The sequence below is a fragment of the Leucoraja erinacea genome, chromosome 11 (assembly GCF_028641065.1).
Source record: "Leucoraja erinacea ecotype New England chromosome 11, Leri_hhj_1, whole genome shotgun sequence".
Classification (NCBI taxonomy): Eukaryota; Metazoa; Chordata; class Chondrichthyes; order Rajiformes; family Rajidae; genus Leucoraja; species Leucoraja erinaceus.
Genome location: NC_073387.1, coordinates 18,636,466 through 18,658,770, shown reverse-complemented (window position 1 = coordinate 18,658,770; position 22,305 = coordinate 18,636,466).

The following is a 22,305-nucleotide window of genomic DNA, read 5'->3' as shown; positions in this document are numbered from 1 at the left end:
CGCTTGTCGGCACGGACTCGGTGGGCCAAAGGGCCTGCTTCCAGTGTTATATCTCTAAAGTAAAGAAGATAATAAATGTATTTAAAAAGTTTTAGTTTAATGCATATTAACGTTTTTATGCTGCATTGAACATAACGTGTATGCTTCTGTTAGATTTGCAGCATCTGCAGTTGTTATGATTTTCTTTTATGAGAGTCCATGGTACCATTTGTGACACAGAAGCAACTCGAGCCATGCACTGGGAGTGGTGTGATCCATCCATAGAGCCAGTTATACTGCGTATGGATCATGTGCAGGCAGATGAGATCACTTTACACTTGGCATCATGTTCGGCACAAAGTACAGGGAATAGAGGGATTTCGAGTCATAGAAAGTCTGAAGAGCCTGTCCCACGGCGATTTTTTCGGCGAATGCCGGCATCATTGACTGATGTATCAGGTCACTGAGGGATTTATGGCGTGATGCGACGTGATGACGTGCTGACGCGTGGCATTTTTTCAAGTGTCGCAACATTTTTTTTGTCACCGTTGGATTTTGACATGTTTAAAATCATTTGGTGACATTGATATGACGCCGGCAGTCGCCGAAAAAATCGCCGTCAGACAGGCCCTATAGAGTCACACCGCATGGAAACAGCTCTTCAGCCCAACTTGCCCACGCCGATCAATATGTCCCATCTGCACTGGTCCCACCTGCCTTCATTTGGTCCATAGTCCCTTTAAACCTGTCCTATCCATATGCCTGTCCAAATGTTTCTTAAACATTGCAATACTACCTGCCTCAACTATCTTTCCCAATCTATTCCTCTCATGATTTTGTACACCTCTATAAGATCACCCCTCATTCTCCTGCGCTCCAGGGAATGGAGGCCTAGCCTGTTCAACCTCTCCCTATAGCTGAGGCGCTTGAGTCCAGGCAACATCCTCATAAATCATCTCTGCACCCTTTCCAGCTTGCCAACATCTTTCCTATATCATGCTGCCTAGAACTGAACACAATATGCTATATGTGGCCATCATGATATCTGCTACTCTAGAGCCTTGATGAATGAGATGTTAATGAGGGGTTGGTACAGAGGCACAGCCAGTAGAAATGACAGAGTGACTAGTGTCAGCATGCTCCCAAGCCAGAGAGTTATAGATTCATATAGCACAGAAACTGGGTCTTTGGCCTAACCTGTCCTAGTCACATTCATCTGCATTTGGCACACATCTCTCTACACCTTTCATATATCGCCGGAGATCCAGGTTCAATCATATCTTTGGGTGCTGCCAATGTGGAGTTTGCACATTTTCCATGTGACCACGTGGGTTTTCTTTGGGTACTCTGGCTTCTACCTACATTCCAGAGATGTGCAGGTTTGTAGGTTAATCGGGAAACGTGCAAACTCCACACAGACAGCACCTGAGGTCAGGATCGAACCCACGTCTCTGGCGTTGTGAGGCAGCAGCTCTACCAGCTGCCACCATGCTGTCCTTTAACAGAACGGCAAATGTCTGGAAGGAATTGAAATTAGATGAGGTTTTTAAAATGTAATAATTCAAATGATTGCTTTGTTTAAGCTATTTATTAGCAATCACTCTCCCCTCAGCCATGGTGCATGATCATAGTGACTCAATTCTCAATTCTTTTGAAATTGCCCACTGCTTCTCGTAGTTGTGTGAGAATTAATTGGATAACTCAGGAAGGAGCTCAGACTTGTTGGAGCCGGCAAGGTGATTACGGTCCTCTGTGTGTTAGTGGCATCTGCTCACTGCATAATTGGGCAGTGGGGATCTGTACCAACCCAAGACATTCAGGAAGCACAGGAAACAACCATCTAGTCTACTGGGGACTTATGTTGGAACTGCACCCAAGGCTTACCAAGGTTCTCTGCAGAAAGGGAGGTGCAAGGAACTGCAAGGAAATGAAGTAGGATCTCAACCCAAAACATTGCCTATCCATTCCCTCCACAGATGCTGTCTGGCCCGCTGAGTTATCAGCCAACCGAACCATCCTACCAACAACTAGAGAACAGTCCTACTATCTGCCACATTGGAGACCTTCAGACTATTTTTTATCAGACTTTACTGGGCTTTATCTTGCACAATACGTTATTCACATTATTCTCTTTATTATGTACCTGTACACTGTGGACGGTTCGATTGTAATCATGTATTGTCCTTCCGCTGAATGGTTAGCTTTTCACTGTACTTCAGTTACACGTGACAATCATTAGATCATCATCAGACCTAGGAGCAGAATTAGGCCATTCAGCCCATTGGATCAATTATGTCTGATCTATTTTTCTCTCTCAAGCCCATTCTCCTGCCCTCCTTGGAGCCTTTGACAGTCTTACTAATCAAGAACCTATCAATCTTTACTTTAAAAGTACCCAATGACTTGGCCTCCACCATCTTCTGTGGCAATGAATTCCACAGATTCAGCACCCTCTGGCTAAAGAAATTCCTTCACATCTCCATTCCAAAGGTACGTCCTTTTATTCTGAGACTCAGAATAAACTTGGACCTGGTCACAATTCTCCAGACTCTCTATCTTAAAAGGCGCTCTGAGAAGAAGATATCCAGGACTATCAGCATTCTCAGCCCTGGAAAACCCTACAGGTTAGAATTGGTGATGCAAGAAACTGCAGATGCTGGAATATTGAGCAAAACACAAAGGAACTCCACGGTGTAGGAAGGAACTGCAGATGCTGGTTTAAATCGAAGGTAGACACAAAGTGCTGGAGTAACTCAGCAGGCTAGACAGCATTCCTGGAGTGAAAGAATGGGTGACGTTTCGGGTCGAGACCCTTCTTCAGACTATTCAGACTATTCAGACTAAGGAATACCATGGGTCAGGCATCATTTCACAAATTCATAAGTTCATGTTATCGGAGCAGAATTAGGCCATTTGCCCATCAAGTCTAGTCTGCAATGCAATCATGGCTGATTTATCTTTCCCTCTCAACTACATTCTCCTGCTTTCTCCCCAAAACCCCTGAAAATAAACTAAACTCAAACTCAAACTCATTTAGTGTTTTTCACTGTACAACCCATCTGCATGTCTCAGTGTCAATGCTATAGTGGCCTGCTCTTAGTTCACTCTCTCCATCATACTGACCCTCCATCCCCTGTCCCATTGCATTTTTCGAATTTGGATGCATTAGGCTCGAAGCCAAGCTCTTTGGACTGTCAAGTCTAGGCTGACCATCAAATACCTATTTGCACCAATCCAACCCTAATAGAATTTAATTTTCCCCTCATTCCCTGTCAACTCTTAATGTTTAAGATACCTTTGGACAGGCACATGGATAGGACAGGTTTAGAGTGATATAGGCCAAACACAGGCATATGAGACTAGTGTAAATAGGACATGTTGGTCAGTGTGGAAAATTTGGTCTAAAAGGCCCGTTTCCACACTGTATGACTCCTTGACTCTATGACTGACATTAAAGTTGGGACAACTATACATATTCTGTAAACCCCCACCAACCATCCAAGCTTTTCTTTTTCCAGGGAAAAGTCTCCTTATACTTTTGTTTACACAATTATACTTAGTATCTGAGTATGCCTGATATATTGCAGGATTGTCAATCACTGTATGCAAAAACAGAAGAATTTCATTGTACACAGGCACATGTTAGTTAGTTAGTTAGTTGCTTTAGTTTATTGTCACGTGTACCAAGATGCAGTGAAAATCTTTTGCTGCATGTTAACCAGTCAGTAAAAGACTACATGATCGACCCATCCACAGTGTACAGATACCTGATAAAGGGTATAATGTGACTAATGTTTAGTGTAAGACAAAGTCCAGTAACGTCTGATCAAAAATAGTCTGAGGGTCTCCAAGAGGTGGATCGTAGCTCAGGACAGCTCTCTAGTTATTGGTGGGTTGGTTATCATTGAAATTACCATTGAACCCCAAACGTGCACATTTCCCATCGCTTTCACTGTCCTTATGATCCCAAGCCAAATATCATTTAGTTTAGTTTAGTTTAGTTTAGTTTAAAAATTTAGACTTTAGTTTTTAGAGATATAGCGTGGAAACAGGACCCTCGGCCCACCAAGTCCACGCCAACCAGTGATTCCCCAACACTAGTGATCACACTAACAATGCTGTGGACAATGTACAATTTTGCAGAAGCCATTTAACCTACAAACCTGTATGTCTTTGGAGTGTGGGAGGAAACCGGACGACATGGAGAAAACCTACGCAGGTCACGGGGAGAATGTACAAACCTCGTACAGACAGCCCCCGTAGTCAGGATCGAACATAGGTCTCTGTCACTGTAAGGCAGCAACTCTTCCGCTGCACCACCGCACGCCATTCTTTATTAGGAGCAAATCTATTTTATTTCAAAAAATTGATTGATGCGATTAAACATATGTGAAGTCTACAGGCTATTGAGTTTGGGAGTGTAGTGTGCATTAGGGTAAGTGTCCCTTTAGGAAATTATTGTAGCACATTGTATGACTTTGATTCATTGTTTTACCAGACAGTAGTGTCATGGTTGAGTGTGACTGCCTTCAATAAAGGATGTTCTGTTCATTGCTCTACGGCTATCCGGTTGCATTAGCTTCCAGCAACACAAAGAAAACCCACAAACATTGTAGGGAGGTTTTAAAATCCAACCCTATTCCTATTGTAATCTGTCACTTTCTAACCTACATTCTTCTACCATGCCTTGTAGTGCAAAGGTGTTACGTTGCTTGGCTGACATCCAGCTATGATTCCAGTTGAGGTCAATTAAACAATTTCTGGCATGAGTTCTGACCCATGGAATTGACTCTTAATCTATAAACATCATGGAAGTTTAGCAACAGTGGAAAAGAGACAGGCTGCTCAGTCCCTGGAGTCTGTTCTGCCTTCCCAAGTTATCCTCACAGACCTGTATGTTTAGTTTAGTGATATAGCCTGGAAACAGACCCTTTGTTCCACTAAGGGTACGCTGACTATAAAATGAAAATATGAAACTCTAGTGTAATATGGTGTCTCAGTGCATTATTCGCTTGCCACTTAACGATTATTGTGCATATGTATAGTAATAATTTTACTGAACTGTATGCAAAAAAAGAATTGGACTATACCTCGCTACATGTGAATCATTGATTGAACCAATGAGTTAAGTTGAGTATGAGGTGCTGTTCCTCCAGTTTGTGTGTGACCTCTTGCAATGGAGGAGGCCCAGGACAGAAAAGTCAGTATGGGAATGGTGAGTTAAAATTGACATTTTGGACAATGTTTTCAATCAGTTGCATCATTTAGATGTGGAATTCAGACAACATTGTGAACGATGGCTAGAGGAGTAGAATATAGTTACCTTTCGAACTTTAGATCGAGCCGAGTTATGCTTTGATCAATAAGTGCATGTTATATTGCAGTTGCACAAGGCACTAGTGACGCCACATTTGGAGTAATGTATTTAATATTGGTCCCTCTGTTGGTGGAAAGATGTTGTTAAGCTCGAAAGAGTATAGCCAGGAGTCAAAGATTCAAAGAGTCTTATATATAGCCTTTATTGAAGGCAGTCACACTCAACCATGACACTACTGTCTGATAAACAGGCCCTTCAGCTAACTTGTACACACTGACCAACATGCCCCATCCACACTTGTCCCACCTACCTGCATGTTGCCCATATCCCTCTAATCCCTATTGATTGGGGACGATCAGCCATGATCACAATGAATGACAGTGCTGGCTCGAAGGGCCGAATGGTCTCCTCCTGCACCTATTTTCTATGTTTCTATGTTTCTATGTTAAATCTTCCCTCCCTCCCTCACCTTAAATCTATGTTTCGTGATTCTCCTACTCTGGATATCCCGATACATTCTTCTTATGAGTATAATCACCTCTGTAAGAACTCCCCTGCTTCCAGGAAACCGGAGCACCGGAGGACCCACATGGTCACAGGGAGAACATGCAAACTCCACACAGACAGCACACAAGATCGGTATCGAACCCGGGTCTCTGGCACAGTGAGGCAGCAGCTTTACCAGCTGCGCCAGTGTACCAACCCACACTAAATACCATCCAGTGTGTGTGTGACCAGCAACTCAATGCAACAATTAATAATCATCTGATTCAGGGAAGTTATTGAATATGTTCTGAGTATATGCTGCGGTAAAGTAATTGGCATCACTTTCTCCTGTTCGATCAAAACAACTCCAACAGGCTTCCACTGACGTACGTGGAATGATGAGCGGCAGCTGTAACCATAACAACCTGTGCCTTCAAACTACCACCGGACTGTTAAAGCCTTTGGTACCAGGAGGAGGTTCTGATGTTACAGCTAATGCACAGTGACCTCCCACTGCATGTTTATTGGCTGATCTCTTACTGTGAGAACAAGGTTTGCAGTTTAGCCTTGTATTAAAAATACATTAATTTCAAATTTATGAGAGAGTAACATGAATTGTGTGCATATTACACTACCTGAGTGGAATGCAACATGAAACTTCTGTGTTGTAATGGTACAATAATGTTAGTTTAGATTTATAGGCCCTAACAACACGGTTAGGCTATTTGGTTCCTCTGGCCTGATTCACCACAAACTCAATCATGGTTTAGCTTCAACGTTGTGTAATGGCAAGATAGACACAAAATGCTGGAGTAACTCAGCGGGTCACATAGCATCTCTGGAGAAAAAGGGTGGGTGACCTTTTTGGCCAGGAACCTAATAGCATTTTCTTTACATCACTTGATTCTTCAACGCCATAACAACTTTGCAGGGAGTAAATTCGGGATGTTACATTTTAATTGTAATCTGTAGGAACTGCAGATGCTACAGTTTACACTGTAGATAGACACAAATGCTGGAGTAATTTAGCAGGACAGGCAGCATTTCTGGAGAAAAGGAATAGGTGACGTTTCAGGTCAAGACTTTAAGAAGCATTTTGTGTTAATGTTAATCTGTGTCTGTCCAAGCATCTTTCAAATGTTGTTATAGTACCTGCCCCAACTCCGGATAGCTTGTTCCATATACATAACACCCTTTGAGTGAAAAACTTGCCCCTCAGGTTAATATCAAATCCTGCCCCTCGCATCTTAAACCTGTGTCCTGGTGCTGAGGTTTCTGTGGTATTATGCAATAATAGTGTAAGGCTGAGCAGAGGGGCACTAGGACCCTGTGTGCCAGAAGCCAGGCTCCAGTAACCGTATGTGTCTGGAACCCAGGGTGTGGGCAGTTAGAGAGAGGCCTGGGCTTACACGAGGCTGTTGCAGTTGCTGCTGTTGTTGTACAGATTAAAGGTATACTCTGTTTACGTCGTGGTACGAGCCTTATTACAAGCATAACTCAACATGGTGCCAGAACTGGGAGACTTGTAAGCAAGAAAATAAATAAAGAAGAAGAGGACGGTGTATCGTTTTGGCGGGAAATAGGAGACGAGCTGGCAGATATGGCGCAACCTACACCAACTGCTACGTTCACAATACAACCTCCAGAGCCATTCGATTTTACCAAGCCTCAAGAATGGGAGCGTTGGATCAGGAGATTCGACCGCTTCAGGCTTGCAAGCAATTTAAACGCGACGTCGGCAGAAAACCAGGTGAACACGCTAGTGTATTGCATGGGCGATGAAGCAGAAGATGTGCTAAAGGGGCTAACGCTAACTGCAGATGAGAGGAGGGTGTACACGGATGTCAAGGCAGGCTTTGATGCATTTTTTGTGCCTAAAAAGAATGTTATCTATGAAAGAGCCAAGTTCAATCAGCGTGTGCAACTGCCAGGAGAAATGGTGGATTCCTTCATCACTGCTCTATACGGATTAGCCGAACACTGCAACTATGGACAGTTACAGAACGAGCTGATCCGCGACAGGTTAGTGGTTGGGCTGAGAAACGTCTCATTGTCCGAAAAGCTACAGCTAGACAGAGACCTAACCCTTGAAACTGCTATAACAAAGACAAGGCAGTCTGAAGAAGTTAGACGACAGCGGTCTGACTTAAGAGGAGACAATAGCGGTGCTAGAAAGTGCTCAAATGTTGATGCTGTGCATGCTAAAAGCTACAGAAAACCCAAATTTCCCTCAAAGCCTCAGCCACAAGCACAAACACCAGGCAAAAATAAATTTAATACACAGCCACAGCCAGGTTCAAAGGCCTGCTATAGATGTGGAAAAATGCCCTCGCATGGAAAATTGGAATGCCCTGCTAAAGATGCTGCGTGTCACAACTGTGGCAAAAAGGGACATTATGGCAAAGTGTGCAGAAACGGTGCTAAATCTCTCAATGCTGTCACTACAGAGGAAGAAGAGAGCCTTTTCCTGGGATCCGTGGATGCTGGAAAAGACCCATGGACGGTGCAGCTACAAGTGAGACAAAAAAAAGTGTGCTTTAAAATAGATACTGGTGCTGATGTCACCGCCATGCCAGCGGAGGTGTACCATGACATTACAGGGGGGCATGATGGAAGTGCCTGGCAGTGTCGACACGCCCATTGTTTGGGCCAGGGGGCAATGCACTCTCTGTCCTGGGCGTAGCCAGAGAAACACTGCGCAGAGGCAACAAGACAGCCATAGAGGACATTTATGTAGTAAAAGACCTCCACACGGCACTGTTGGGAAGACCTGCCATAGAAAGGCTTCAGCTTGTGTGCAGGGTTGACGGCATCACCTTGGAATCTGTGAGACAACAATATCCGAAGCTGTGTAGCGGCTTGGGTCTTGTTCGGAGGCCATACTCAATTAAATTGAAGCCAGAGGCTGTGCCCTTCTCTCTCCACACGCCACGCAGAGTCCCTCTGCCGCTTATGGGAAAAGTGAAGGAGGAGATAGACCGTATGGAGAAGATGGGCGTAATCACCAAGATTGAGGAGCCGACTGATTGGTGTGCCGGGATGGTGGTGGTGCCGAAAAAAACAGGTGATGTTCGCATTTGTGTGGACTTCACAATGATGAATGGATCAGTATGCAGAGAAAAGTTTATCCTACCTTCTGTCGAGCACACTCTGGGCATGCTAGCTGGGGCAACAGTATTCAGCAAATTAGATGCCAACATGGGCTTTTGGCAAGTACCATTGACAAAAGAGTCTACCAAATACACCACCTTCATCACGCCTTTTGGGCGCTACTATTTTAACCGTCTACCCTTTGGCATAGCATCAGCCCCCGAGCACTTTCAAAGGATGATGATGACAGAAGTGACCGGTGGCCTGGAGGGGGTACTGTGTCATATGGATGACATCCTGGTCTGGGGACAGACGCAGGAGGAGCATGATGTGCGGCTACATGCGGTGCTAGAGAAGGCACAAAAGGCCGGCATTACGCTCAACATGGACAAATGTGAGCTCACACGCCACACAGTCAGATTCCTGGGTCATGTAATTTCAGCAGATGGAGTGAAGCCAGATCCAGAGAAGACGAAAGCAGTACAAGAGTTGGATGCACCCAAAAATGTCAGCGAACTCAGGAGTTTTCTGGGCATGGTCAATCAGCTGGGCCGCTTCTTGCCAAACCTGGCTGAAAAAGACAAAGTGCTACGAGACCTGCTGTCCAAGAAGAACCACTGGTACTGGGGGACAGAGCAGCAGGCCGCCTTTGATCAGTTAAAAACAGAGCTGTCATCCACGCCAGTGCTCACATTATATAACCCAAACAGTGCTCTAAAGATCTCTGCTGATGCCTCTTCCTTTGGCCTGGGGGCAGTCCTGCTGCAGAAGAGCGATGCCATGTGGTCACCTGTGGCATATGCGTCCAGGGCAATGACACCAACAGAGCAGCGCTATGCTCAAGTAGTAAAGGAGGCATTGGCTGCGATGTGGGCATGTGAAAGGTTCAGCTGTTTCATCCTGGGAAGAACATTCGAGCTGGAAACTGACCACAAGCCGTTGGTGAGTCTGCTGGGAGGGAAAGCTTTGGATGACCTCCCACCAAGAATCCAAAGATTTAGGATGAGACTCATGAGGTACAGCTATACAGTAGATCATGTCCCTGGCAAAAGCCTGTGGACAGCCGACACCTTATCTCGTGCTCCTCTGAGAGCCGCAAGAACACACACAGACACAAGCCTACTAGAGGACACCAACATCTATGTAGACTCTGTCATCAGCAACATTCCTGTCAGAGGAGATTATCTGAGCAGCCTACGGGAGCACCTACAGGCAGACAGCACATGCTCTGCACTGATGGAGTACTGCACAGACGGCTGGCCCGACAAAAGCCAACTGCAGGGAGTGCTGAGACATTACTGGGCTGATAGAGCAGTGCTGACTGTGCACGATGGGCTGCTGCTGCGGGGCACGAGGCTCGTCATCCCTTCAGCCTTACAAGGTGATGTGCTGCAGAGACTACACGAAGGACACCTGGGGGTGACAAAGTGCAGGGGCCGGGCCAAACAGACGGTATGGTGGCCAGGACTCAGCAGCCAGCTGAATGACATGGTGCTGAAATGTAGAACCTGCATCCAAGAGCGAAGGAACGTCAAAGAGCCGCTGATGCCAACGGAGATGCCAGACAGGCCTTGGCAAACCTTGGGAGCTGACCTATTCACGCTGAAAAACAAGACTTATCTATTAGTCGTAGATTATTTCTCAAGATATGTGGAAGTTGCGCTACTATCACCCACAAGGTCCACAGATGTGGTGGTGCACCTGAAATCCATATTTGCTCGTCATGGAATTTGTGAATTTCTTAAAAGTGACAATGGGCCCCAGTTCTCAGGTAGCCACTTTAAATCCTTTGCAGCAGAGTATGGCTTTATGCACATCACGAGCAGCCCCAGGTTTCCTCAGAGCAATGGGGAGGCGGAACGCGCTGTACAAACCGTGAAACACTTGCTAACAAAGGCGTCAGACCCATATCTTGCATTGCTGGCCTACAGAGCAACCCCTCTATGGAACGGCTATAGCCCGGCCGAGCTGTTGATGGGGCGCCGCCTCCGCACTACAGTTCCTGCCCTTCCAACCCTGCTGAATCCAGTTTTGCCTGACTACAACGCGCTGGGGGCCAAAGAAAGGGAGAAGAGGTGGAACGACGCAAGATCCTTTGACAAGAGGCACGGAGCGAGAAATCTGGAGCCACTAATACCTGGGGAGGATGTGTGGATCACCGATGCACGAGTCCAGGGCAAAGTGCTATCTACACACAATGCACCTCGCTCTTATATCGTCCAGGTGCCTCAGGGCACACTGAGGAGGAACCGGCAGCACTTGGTGCCGCTGCAGACCAACAGTGAGGTAGTCGACGCGGATGAGCCACCGGTGGGAGAAGAGCCAGCTCCACCAGAGCCAGCTCCACCAGACCCAGCTCCACCAGTGACAGCATCACCCAGCGGAGAGGGCTCCACCACAGAGACTGTGCGGACAAGGTGTGGGAGAGAGGTTAGAAAGCCGAAGAGACTTGATTTGTGATTTATTGATCTGTTTTCTACAATAAAGAAAAAGAGAGAGTGAAATGGGATGTGAAAATGTTCTGTAAACCTGTTACATTTACCTGAAACCTGAAAGAATAGTTCACAGTATGGTAACGTGTAAGTTATTTTATTTCTATTTTGCATGCTTAGATCAGGGACAGGTCTACCAGCAAAAGGGCAGAATAAACCCCTTAAGACCTGCAGAGACAAAGGTAGTCCACCCTTTGTTCTCAAAGAAAGGGAGATGTGGTATTATGCAATAATAGTGTAAGGCTGAGCAGAGGGGCACTAGGACCCTGTGTGCCAGAAGCCAGGCTCCAGTAACCGTATGTGTCTGGAACCCAGGGTGTGGGCAGTTAGAGAGAGGCCTGGGCTTACACGAGGCTGTTGCAGTTGCTGCTGTTGTTGTACAGATTAAAGGTATACTCTGTTTACGTCGTGGTACGAGCCTTATTACAAGCATAACTCGACAGTTTCCTCCCATATTCCAAAGACATGTGTGTTTTGCTGGTCGATTGGCCTCTGAATAATTGCCCCTAACATGTACAGATTGATTGCAAAAGTAAGATAACATGAAACAAATGATAATGGGTGATCGATGGTCGGTGTGGACTCAGTGGTCTGTTGGGCCTGGCACCATCTTATCCTTTGATAAATATTTCTCCAGTTCCACTTTGTAAAAGATTATTGAATGTGGTTCTACCACTTTTTCATGCAGTGCATTGAAAAACAGAACCTCTTATTGCACTGAAAGAAAATCCTCATTCCCTACCCTGTTCTTTGGTCAATAAACTAACTTTGTGGTCATTTGGCACTAAAACTATTTTCCCTTATTTATTCTGTCAAGTTCCATAAAAAAAGTCTTAATTGCATTTTATAAACATTGTTTATTTGATTTTTGGGATAGGGTTGTTATTTAGTTTTGTTTAGTTTAGTGATACAGCGTTGAAAGGCTCTTCAACCCACCAAGTGCGCCAACCAATATCACCCATATACTAGGTGTTTAAGAGGGAACTGCAGATGCTGGAGAATCGAAGGTTACACAAGAAAGCTGGAGAAACTCAGCGGGTGCAGCATCATCTATGGAGCGAAGGAAATGGGCAACGTTTCGGGCCGAAACCCTTCTTCAGTCTGAAGAAGGGTTTCGGCCCGAAACATTGCCTATTTCCTTCGCTCCATAGATGCTGCTGCACCCGCTGAGTTTTCTCCAGCTTTCTTGTGTAACCCTATCACCCATATACTAGTTCTATCCCACACACAAGTTGGGACAATTTACAGAAGCCAATTAACTTACAAACCTGCACATCATTGGAATGTGGGAGGAATCCAGAGCACCCGTAGAAAGTCTGCGCATTTACAGGAAGCTGTACAAAATCCGTATAGACAGCACCTGTAGTCAGGATTGAACCTGTGTCTCTGGCTTTGTAAGGCAGCAACTCTACTGCTGCGCCACTGTGCAGCAATTATTTCCTGTTCCTAATTGCCTTTTAGAAAATGGCAGGTTGAGAAGCTGCAGATGCTGGTTTACACCGAAGACAGATACAAAATGCAGGGGTAACTCAGTGGGTCAGGCCGCATCTCTGAGATGCTGCCATTGAGTTGTGCAGCCTAGAATCAAACCCTTTTCCCCCACCATGTCCATGCTGACCATCAAGCCCAAATCCGACTAATTAATTAAACATGATTTCCAACTCACAAAACCATGCTGCCTATTCGTAATCTATCCTTCCCTTTCCAGTTGCAAATAAATCCTGTCCCTCAAATTCCTTTCCAATAACTATGCCACCACTGATATAGGAGGTACTGGCCTTGCTAATACCTGGGATATATAAGTAATGCTTACAAACTGTAATTGTCGCTTTAAGCTGCCATTCCTGTTTAAAGTGTCCAATTTCTGTCAGAGGTGGAATAATATTGATTGAAAGTTCTTGAGAAAACTTTTTGAGAGATGTTCTTGAATAAAGAATGCACTCTTTGCTTTGAGCTTGATGCGTTTCATGTGTACTTGTCTGAAGTTCAAGTTTGTTGGATGTTAGGAATCTGCAGAGAATTCTTATTTCATAAAAACATTTGAAACTGAGCCCTGGTTATTAGTACGTATGTAACACTTTATGACCCTGTTGATTTTTTTCTTCTGTTCACTTCCATCTCTTTTCTGATGATCAGGAATCAACTAATGTTGCTGTAATTGGCATCTTGGAGAAACACGTCCTTTGGCCCACAGAGTCCAAGCTGGCCATCGATTACCCATTCACACTAGTTCTATGTTATCCCACTTTCTGATCTACTTACACACTGGAACAATTTGCAGAGGCCTAATTAACCTACAAACCCACACATCACATCTTTAGGATATGGGGAAAAAACTGGAAGTACCTGCGCAGACCAACGATCACCTGTATACCAGTTCAATGTTATCCTACACACCAGGGAGAATTTAACAGAAGCAAATTAAACTCCACATCTTTGGAATGTCGGAGGAAACCCATGTGGTCACAGGGAGAACATGCAAACCACACATATAGCATCCAAGATCAGGATCGAAACCTGGTCACTGATGCTATGAGGCAGAAGCTCTACCAGGTGCGCCATTTTGCCACTGTGTATTTTTTTACGTTGTTTGCCAGATGCTAGTGTTGTTACTCCATTGGGGCAGTTTGGCCACAGGCATGTCTACCATCATAAGTGGGATCCTTGTCTGGTCTCAATCTTTTTGCAGTATCACGTATACTTGCACAACTGGGTCTTCGATGAAAAATGTTGACCATGCTCATGCTTCAACAGAGCTGTTTAACCTGCTGACATCTTAAAGCAGTTTGTATTTGTTTTATAGTATTTTGTGGATCCATCTGATACCTTCTGTATGTGGGTTGTTGTAAATATCTAAGTCTGGGTCCTTGATGATTGTTCCCCAATCTTTTTGGATTGAATAGAATAAAAGTTAAATAGGGTGGTCAAGAAGGCTTTGGTACATCAGGTAGATAAGGTGTCAAGAAGGTGTTGGTACCTCACATAGATAAGGTGGTGAAGATGGTTTTGTACATTAGATAGATAGGATGGTCAAGAAGGCTTTTCAACATTTGCCTTCATCAGTCAGGGTATTGCGTATATGATATACATGTTTGTGCAAGATATTGGTGAGGCCGCATTTGGAATATATTGTGCCATTTTGTTTATCCTGCTAGAGGAAGCATGTTGTTAAGCTGGAAAGAGTGCAGAGAAGATTTACAAGGATGTTGCCAGGACCTGATGGGCTGAAGTATAGGGAGAGATTGGGCAGGCTATGACTTTTATACTTGGAGCACAGGAAACGGAGGAGTGATCTCATGAAGGCGTATGAGAATATATAGGGTGAATGCCAGTTTTTTACAATAATCGGAGAACATTGGTTTAAGATGAAAGGGGAAAGATTTAGTAGAGACTTGAGGGGCATTTTTTTCTTGCAGAGGGTGGGGGGTTTATAGAATGAGCTGCCAGTGGAGGCAAATACTATAACAATATATAGAATACATTTGGACAGGTACATTGATAAGAAAGGTTTAGAGGGATATGGGCCAAACATGGTAATCCAGGACTAAGGTAGATAGGGCGTCTTAGTCAGTATGGGTTTGTTAAGCTGAAAGGCCTGTTTCTGTAGTGTATGAATCCATGTCTCTAAATGAACTTGCGCCATTTCCTTCATAACAGTATTTTTCTTATTATACCCCCCTACACCTGCTCCATTCATCGGGACATTGAGTATAAGATCAGGATGTCATGATGGAGGTTTATAGGACTTTAGTTAGGCCACATATTTCATACAGTTCTGGTCACCCCATTACAGGAAAGACGTGGAAGCTTTGGAAAGTGCGCAGAGGAGGTTTACCAGAATATTACCTGGATTAGGGGGAATTAACTACAGGGAGAGGTTGGACAGACGGATTGTTTTTCTCTGGAATGCCAGATATTGCATGGAGACCGATAGAAGTATATTAAATTGTGAGAGGCATAGATAGGATGAACAATCTGAACATCCTTTTTCCCAGTTTTGGAAAAATTAAATATTAGAGGACATAGTTTAAGGTGAGAGGGACAAAGTTTAAAGGAGATGTGCAGAGCTTTTTTTACACAGAGGTTGGTGAGAGCCAGGGTTGGTGGTTGAACCAGATATGAAAGTGACATTTAAGAATGTTTGGATAGTCACATGTATATGCAGTTAATGGAAGGATGTGGATAATGCACCGGTTGATAAGAGATGGTCTTGGCATCATGTTCAGCATAGGCATTGTGGGCCAAAGGTGGAGGCTAAGGTTCTGAGCTGCACTGTTATATCTTCTGTTCTTTGGCAATGTTGAACAAGTTCTGAATAAAATCAGTTGATTCTAGAGAGTAATTATTAAAAATATTTTTCTAAGACATAACTCGCTGAAATTTGCATTGATCTGGTTAAAAATGTGTTGGTAACTAACACTCAACCGGCACGGTGGCGCAGCGCTAGAGTTGCTGCCTTATAGCACCATAGAGATGGGTTCGATCCTGACTACGGGTGCTGTCTCGACGGAATTTGTATGTTCTCCTCATGAACGCGAGGGTTTTCCCCGGGTGCTCTTGTTTCCTCCCAGACTCCAAAGACATACAGGTTATTTAGGTTAATCGGCTTTGGTATAGATTGCAAATTCTCCCTAAAGCTAAATAGTGTGTAGGATAGTACTAAAGTGTGGATGATCGCTGGTTGGCGTGGACTCAATGGGCTGAAGGGCCTGTTTCCATGCAGTATCTCTAAACTAAACTAAACTGGAGATGGCATTCAAACTGTTTGCAATTGCCAAGAAGAATGCCATTGACCAGAATGGCCAGAAATAGTAAGATATTCACGTAAAAGGAATTCACAACAACGAATAAATAAGGTGTAATTATACTAACAGGAATCAATGATGTGAATATTGCCAAAGTGTTGTATTGGTTTTTCAATATAATTGTTTAAATATTTATCAGCAATTCACTGAAGTGGAATTAGCTGTACAGATTTATCTGTAGAGTTTAAGCTGATTAAAGCCCAGTTAAGTATAATTCACAAAATATACTGCTCATCAGGTAGAGTGTCCCACTTATAGCGGCACAGTGCTACAGAGGTAGAGTTGCCGCCTTACAGCGCCAGAGACCCAGATTCAATCCTGACTACAGGTGCTGGCCGTATCGGGTTTTTACCTTCTCCCTGTGACTGCGTGGATTTTCCCCTGGTGCTCTGGTTTCCTCCCACATTCCAATGACTTGCAGGCTTGTAGGTTAATTGACTTCTGTAAATTGTCCCCAGTGTGTAGGATAGAACTAGTGTATGGGTGATCGCTGGTCGGCACAGACGTAGTGGGCCAAAGGACCTGTTTCCATGCAGTATCGCTAAACTAAACTAAACTAATCTAAACAAAAGTGCTCTGTTTCAAATTGTGTGCAGATCTGGTGGAGTGCATCCGGTTCTGGTCATCACATTACAGGTAGGATGTGAGACTTTGGAGAGTCTGCAGAAGAGGCTTGCCAGAATGTTGCATTGAATTAGACTGTACTCTGTACACGTGACAATGATAAAGCTAAACCGCAACAAACTTCAGATTGATTTATCTCGAGTGGTGAAGAGTGAGGGGAGAACTGATAGAAGTTTATAAACTTATGAGAGGCAAAGGTCGGGGTGACAGTATTTATTTTAGACTTTAGAGATACAGCGTGGAAATAGGCTTTTCGGATCACCGAATCCATGCCAACCAAAAATAACCCTTTACACTAGTTCTATCTTGCACACTAGGAACAATTTATAATTTTACGAAAGCCACTTAACCTACAAACCTGTACGTCTTTGTAGTTGGGAGGAAACCAGGGATCCCGGAGAAAACAAACGCAGCTACGTGTGAACATACAAACGTACAGACAGCACCTCTAGTCAAGATCGAACCCGGGTCTCTGGAACGGTAAGGCACAAGTCTACCGCTGCACCACTGTGCCGCCCCAAGTCAGATCCTTTTCCCTGGGGTGGTGTATCTATGTCAAATACTACTGGGCATAGCTTTAGGATTAGTGGGAAAAGTTTAAAGGAGACGTATTTGGCAATTGTTTTAAGCAGAAAATGGTGGGTACTGAGTACAGCTGTTGTCTGTGTGGAGTTTTTACCTTCCCCCTGTGTGGTGGTGGAAACAGATATGATGGTGGCATTTAAGAGCCCCTTAGATTGATAGTAATACAACATGGCAACAGGCCCTTCGGCCCAACTTGCCCATGCCGACCAAGATGCCCTATTTACACTAGTTTCACTTACCTGTGTTTTTCCCATATCCCTCCAAACCATTCCTATCCATGTTCCTATCAAATGTCTTTTAAATGTTATTACAGTACATGTCTCATCTACCTTCCATGGTAGATTGTTCCATATACTCTCCCCAGTTTAAAACAAAGAGTGTTCTTGTATATTCTGATCACGCCACCCCCTTTGCAAACCATATACCCACCACCCACAAGTTATAGGTGTAGAAATAGGCCATTCGGCCCATCGAGTCTGCTCTGCCATTCAATCATGACTTATCTCTGCCTCCTAATCTCATATTCCTGCGTTCTCCCCATAACCCTTGACACTCTTTCTAATCAAGAATGTTTCTATCTTAAAAGTATCAATTTGAGGTCTCCTCAGCCCTCTGTGGCAATGAGTTCCATAGGTTAACTACCCTTTAACTAACGAAGTTCCTCCTCACCTCCATTCTAAAAGAGTGCCCTTTAATTCTGAGGCTATGACCTCTGCTCCTAGACTCTCCCACCAGTGGAAACAATCTTTCCAGATCCATTCTATCTATTACCCTCAGAAAGAGACTGGGAATGGAGGAATATGGATTGCATGTAGGCAGAGAAAAATAGTTTAACCTCGCATCATGTTTGCACGGTCATTGTGGGCCTACAAGCCTGTTCCTGTGCTGTATTGTTCTATGTTCTATGTTCTATCTCATGGCTTTACCTTGAAGAGGGACTAGGGGATTTTATTGGTGACGCAAGTTTTTCTTGGTGCCTTGCCTAATATTATTCTTCAATCAACCAAGCTAAGTCTAGCCATTGTATTTTATGAGAACATACCGCGTGCAAATACTGTAAGCTGTTGTGCAAGCAGAGAGTGTATCTCATTGAGAGTAAATCATTTTCTGATGTTGCATGAGTAGCAATATCAATGGCATTTCTTATTTTTGTTAATATTGCTTAAAACCTTGATGGGGCATAATGATTTCCCTCTGTATTGTCATGATTCTATTCTGCAATCAGAAGCAGTAGTGGGTGACAAGGGGCATTCAAAGTGCTCCACCATTCAATAATAGGATGCCTGATTCTGTTCATTCTTCAGTTTAAGCTTCCACCCCCGTCCCGTTAATGTGGATGGGGGTGTGCGTGCTGCCCCTAGACTTTCTGAAGTCTACAATGAGCTCCTTGGTCTTCTTGGGGTTAAGGGCCAGGTTGTTGTCAGCGCACCATGCTGCTAGGAGCTGGACCTCCTCCCTATCAGCCGACTCATCGTTGTTGCTGATGAGGCCAATCACCGTTGTATCATCTGCATACTTGATGATGGTGTTAGTACCATGTACAGGTGTGCAGTCATAGATGAAGAGGAAGTAGAGAAGGGGGCTCATCACACAGCCCTGTGGAACGCCGCTGTTCGGGGAGAGGAATGAAGAGGTGTGTTTGTCTAACCTAACAGACTGGGGTCTGTTGGTTAGAAAGTCCAGTATCCAGTTGCAGAGGGAGAGGTCGAGGCAGCCTTTGAGGTGTGCCAGGACCAGCCTCTCGAAGCACTTGGTGATGATGGGAGTAAGTGCAACTGGGCGGAAATCGTTGAGGCTTGCCGCAGTGGAGTGTTTTGCCACCGGCACGATGAAGGTGGTTTTAAGTAACGTGGGGACAACTGCTTGGGCAAGTGACAGTTTGAAGATGTCAGTCCAGATATCTGTCAGCTGCGCAGCATAGGCCCTGAGGACGTGCCCGGGGATGCCTATACATGGTCCACATCCCCTATTTGCCTGCACTTTCATATCCCTATCCAAAAGTCCATTCAACGGCACTATCGTATCTGCCTACACCACAAGCCCTCTCGGCAATGTGTTCAAGGACCTCAGTACTTGAGTGGCACGGTGGCGCAGCAGTAAAGCTGCTGCCTTAGAAACATAGAAACATAGAAATTAGGTGCAGGAGTAGGCCATTCGGCCCTTCGAGCCTCCGCCATTCAATATGATCATGGCTGATCATCCAACTCAGTATCCTGTACCTGCCTTCTCTCCATACCCTCTGATCCCCTTAGCCACAAGGGCCACATCTAACTCCCTCTTAAATATAGCCAATGAACTGGCCTCAACTACCCTCTCTGGCAGAGAGTTCCAGAGATTCACCACTCTCTGTGTGAAAAACGTTCTTCTCATCTCGGTTTTAAAGGATTTCCCCCTTATCCTTAAGCTGTGACCCCTTGTCCTGGACTTCCCCAACATCGGGAGCAATCTTCCTGCATCTAGCCTGTCCAACCCCTTAAGAATTTTGTAAGTTTCTATAAGATCCCCTCTCAATCTCCTAAATTCTAGAGAGTATAAACCAAGTCACCAGTCTTTCTTCATAAGACAGCCCCGACATCCCAGGAATCAGTCTGGTGAACCTTCTCTGCACTCCCTCTATGGTCCTTACAGTGCCCGAGACTCGGATTCGATCCTGACTATGGGTGATGTTTGCACGGAGTTTTCACATTCGTCCCGTGACCGCATGTGCTCCAGTTTCCTCCCACAATCCAAAGATGTACAGGTATGTAACTTAATTGGGTTCAATAAGTTGTAAAATTATCCCCAGTGTGTGTAGGTTAATATATGAGGTCGTTGCGGACTCGGTGGGCTGAAGGGCCATTTTCCGCACTGTATCTCTAAAGTCTCTAAAGTCGCTTTTCTCTGTGCCAAAAAAATATTTGCCCCGCACATCTCTATTAAACATTCCCGCTCTCACCTTATAGTCCTCTAGTGTTGGCCATTTCCTCCCTGGGATAAAGGTTCTGTCTGCCTAATTTAACTATGCCTCACCTAATTTTCTATACTTCTGTCAAGTCTCCCCTCATCCTCTGGCATTGCAGAGAAACTATTGTGTGCTTTTTTCTGAAATTGTTCCACGCGTCACTGGGGATTTGTTGCATTTTGATTTCACGTGTGACAAATCAACTCTGACAGCATAACCACAAGAATGCTCTGTGAGTACAGGTTCCCTGAAACAGGTATGAGTACTTAGCGATTTTGGCCCAAGCTCAAAATCTGTTTACAGAAATCATTCAACTGTGTGCTGCTTGAGTGATCACTAATGATAGAGCTCCTTATGCTGGGAACAGACACTGATGCATTAACAGGAGGAGATATCCCATTCTATCAGTTCTGGCTGTAGCTGCATCATTTAACGTGGGACGCTATTGAGACTGACGATGCAAGGTCCCTTTAGATTTAATAAAAATGTACTCTCTTATGCAAGTCAGCAGATACTATCAGCATCGCTCGAGAGGTGAGAGTGAGCTCCCGATGTACAGGAAGACTCTGACTGGGATTGCTCCTCTCACTGTAAGCCAAGAGAAGTCTTACACATTGGTGATGTGACATTCTGCCTGACCATTTGCTCATTTTGCCCAAGGAAGGTCCTCACATGGCCCATCGTATCGTTTTCTTCCAGTGTCTCCAAGATATTCCGCGTTGACCACTGCCTGATGGACTTGTGGTCCAAGCTGTTCTGAAAGGACTTTTTGTGCACTTCAAGGAATAAGTGCCCAACTTCTGCCACAAACTCAGGTGGGAAGTTTAAGTCCAGACTAAATCCTTGTTTAGGGGTGGCAACAGAGGGGCAGCAGTAGAGTTGCTGGGTTTGAACCCGACTACAGGTGCTGTCTGTATGTCGTTTGTACATTCTCCCTGTGACCGCGTGCTGTTTTCTCCGGGTGTTCCGGTTTCCTCACGCATTCCAAAGACATACAGGTTTATAGGTTAATTGGCTTGTGTTAATTGTAAATTGGCTAGTGTGTAGGATAGTGGTAGTGTATGGGGTGATGACCGGTCAGTGCAGACTCAGTGGGCTGAATGGCCTAATTCCACGCTTTATCTCTAAAGTCTAAAGTCTAAATATGTTCTGCACTCTTCCCAGCTTACTGTCAGCATTCCAATAGCAGGGTGATCAAAACTGGACAAATACTCCTAGTGCTACTTCATCAACATCTTGTGCGGCCATTACATAACATCCCAACTGTTATACTCACTGAGTGATGAAGGTCAGCATAACACAAGTCTTTTTCATCATTCTGCCTACCTATGCTGCTGCTTTCAGCAAACTCTGTACATGTGGTCCAATGTTCTACAGCACTCAACAGGGGCCTACAATTCACTGTGAAAAATCCTACCCTGGTTTGACTTCTTAAAGTACAATACCCTGCACGTATCTGATCCCAGAGCAGACTTAAGGGGCTGTCCCACTGCGGCGACCTAATTGGCGAGTTTAGGAGAGTTTGAAAGTGTCATGTTGAAGATCTCCCTTCGATTATGTAGAAGACTAGCTTCGACTAGCTTCGGGAAAATTGGACATCGAATAGTGGAGAGTGAAGACGACCTCTTCGATCTCCTTCGACCCCCTTTCGACTATGTTGAAGACTATCTATCACTACCTTTGACTACCTTCGATTGCCTTCGACTACCCTAGATTACCTATGAATAACATGCCGACCCACTACGACCTACTTCGACTAAACCCATGAGTAAAAAAATATCGATTCTTTTCCATGGCAACTTTTGTTTACTCGCGGGCATTTTTCGGCATGTTGAAAAATACACCACGACCTAGCTGAGACCTCGAGTACGCGGGGACTACTCTCGAGCATGAAGGTGAGTTACAAAGACCTCCTAGGGCCTCGTGTCGATCATGCTGCGAGTATGTCGAGGACAAACTCTTTTGAACTCGCGGATTAGATCGCCA